A 2,827-nucleotide genomic window follows, 5' to 3' on the forward strand; every position below is an offset into this window, starting at 1 on the left:
CTACAAAATATGTTCTCTGATTTGTCCTCACGGTCTCCCGGATCCTCATAGAGATTCCCACCGTGACGACCACGACGTAGAGAAGCAGATGTGGCCGGATCTGCTCTGCCACCGTCTGTCGGAGGCGCCACTTGCCATTTTGTAACAAGCATTCAGCCACGTTTGGCGGCTTAGCTTGTTAACCCCAGATTCAGGATAGACAGAGAGATAGGATGCCTGCCAGCTGCGCGCATTGCACCGGCCTGCGCGGCGTTTTCTCCAGGTACACGCGGATGTGCAGTGACACGGCAGGGCATGGCCGCCAGACTGCGCGCGCAGTCGAACGCGACGACGCCTCGTGACGGCGAGGAAGGGGCGACCGCCGGCGGCCGGCCCCCTCCCATGTGACGGCCGGAGGCGGCGGGGCATCTCGCAAACAGGCACTACTCCCCGCTGCCCCGCAAGTGGCCTTGCCGTTGTCATGTCACTGTGTCACCGTGGCTGCATGTTTGGAGCTTGGGGCTGTGCGCCCGTGCCCACGATGCATGTCGTGCTCGATCCGTGTGTCGCAACTTGCACTGAATTATTGGGGACTGCCTCTGGCTGCAACTAAATGTAGTACTTCCTTCTGGCTCCAACTTAGATTTCAGATCACATGCACCAAGTTTGATCCTACATTTTGACGGATGTCTGCCTATATTCAGAAATACGAAGTAAACACGAGCAGATATAGAGCATTTTGACGTCTGCCCACTGACGCGAAATTGGGCTCCGGTCTGTTCCGTGGTGTGTACTGTGTGTACTGCATGCCCCAAGTCTCACATCGCAATTCAATTGGGTGTAATCCCAAGCAGCTGATCGTTCACTTCCGCAGCTGATTAAAATAGTTAATCAACATCGGCAAAAGTACCAACGCCAGCATCCCAAGCAGCTGATCGATCACTTCCGGAGCGATCGTGTTCTGCTCTTGCTGATACTTAATTTAGTATTCTCTAACTTAGATTTCACATCACATGTACCAAGTTTTTTGCTAAATTTTGACGACTGTCTTTCCAAAATAAGAATGAAAAGATGAAGCATTTTGGTGTCTGCCACTGATGCGAAACTGGGCTCACTTGTGATGCTACCTCTGTCAGTAATCCCAAACAGCTGATCTCGATCTTTGTGAATTATGTTCCTGATTAATTCATCATTACAATTGCCAAAAACAAAATGGAAACAGTGACCGGATTACTAGACCCATATATATATATAGGTAAATCGCCTTTTTGACTATTTCATATCCTGAAGATGTCCTCGCGAGTTGGACAGGACTGGACTTCAGTCTTCACCACACTTTTTTTTGCGGGTGGGGACCTCAGTTGATCTTCTTGCAGTCCAACCTGATCTCCGTGGGCGTATCTGCAGACGGAGCGAGGTTGCCCATCCTCACCATGGCCTTGGCGAAGTCGACGAAGAACGTACTCGGTCTGCGCCTGTACATCCGCACCAGCACGTCCTGCGACCCGCCATTGTAGAGCTCCTGGTCCGAGTGGAACAGTCCCTGCCTGCTCGCCAGGTTCTCGTAGTAAGCGGTGTCGAACGTGTCCGGCGTCGTCACGTCGATGGGCGCGAGCGTGTCGTCGCCGCCGGACTGCGGGCACGTCTGCTGCCGGAGCGCCGCGAACGTAGCGTTGACATTGGCGTCGCTGTAGATGCGGTCGCGGAAGGTGGTGCACCGGGCCTGCCCGATCGTGTGCGCGCCGGAGAGCGCCGTCATGTCCCGCGGCGAGAGCCCTTGTTTCCGAACATCGTGATTAGGGTGTCGAGGCTGGACCCTGGTCCTGGGAGGTTGGAGTTGGCCGCGCTCTGGCTCGCGTTCAGCGCGTCGCGGCGGCCCAGCTGCACCGTCCACGTCGGCCCGCCAAGCTGCATCATTGTACCATCTCGCTGATATAAGCTTTGGTCGATGCAAGCAGTAATGTGTGTTTCTGTCTGCGAGATGATCCATGGATCGATCGTGGTAAACCCTAGCTATATATAGATAGATTACCAGGTTGACGCTGTCCCGTGCGGCGAGGGCGACGATGTCGGCGCAGGAGACGGTGGCGCTGCAAGCCGCCTCAACCTGGGTCTTGATGGCGTCGATGACGTCGTACCCGCGCACCGAGTTGGCGTTCGGCCCGGCATTCTTCTCGCCGGTGAAGCTCGCCGTGTCGTCAAGCAAGATCGACGCGTCACAACCCTGCATTAATTCCGACATCAGTAAAAATGTTAGAAAGCAGTGCTTTAGATAAATGAATTGCAGCTGGCTAGGTGACACCAATGTCGGACTACTCACATTGACGAAGCAGTCGTGGAAGAACAGGCGGAGGATGGACGCTCCCATCCGCGGCTCCGTCGCCACAGCCTGCGCCACCGCTGACCGCACGATGCTCTGCAGCTTCGGGCATCTCCTGTCGTAGAACCTCGACGATAGCTGGACACCCGCAACGCTGGCGAGCAGCGGGGCCAAAGCAACGGCTACCAAGAGCAGCTGGCACCTCGCTGCGGCGGTGGCCATAGGTAACGAGCTACACAGTTCTTGTTGGATGAGTACTAGGCTACTGGCGATGTACTAGTGGTTCATGTGAACGTAACCGAGACACAGGAACGTATATATAGTGTATGTCTCCGGCTAGATCGTGCTTGCATATGGCGACCGCCATGGAGAAATTGGCTGGACGCCTGAACTCGAGCTGGATGGGTTGACTAATCTGCATGCTGAAGCCTGACGGTGGGCAGATTAAGGTTGGACTCTAGTGTTAGCGGCAGATCAGACCGATGCAGAGCACGATGGTGTGGATCAGATCGATGCATGTATTAGTGC

General features: G+C 55.0%; 1 pseudogene; it reads right to left on the minus strand.

Moving 5' to 3' along the window:
- Nucleotides 1-1,336: 1,336 nt before the first annotated feature.
- On the minus strand, nucleotides 1,337-2,521 carry LOC124683625 (annotated as a pseudogene).
- Between the last annotated feature and the right edge of the window lie 306 nt (nucleotides 2,522-2,827).

This window comes from Lolium rigidum, chromosome 1, assembly GCF_022539505.1.
Source record: "Lolium rigidum isolate FL_2022 chromosome 1, APGP_CSIRO_Lrig_0.1, whole genome shotgun sequence".
In the NCBI taxonomy this organism is placed as follows: domain Eukaryota; kingdom Viridiplantae; phylum Streptophyta; class Magnoliopsida; order Poales; family Poaceae; genus Lolium; species Lolium rigidum.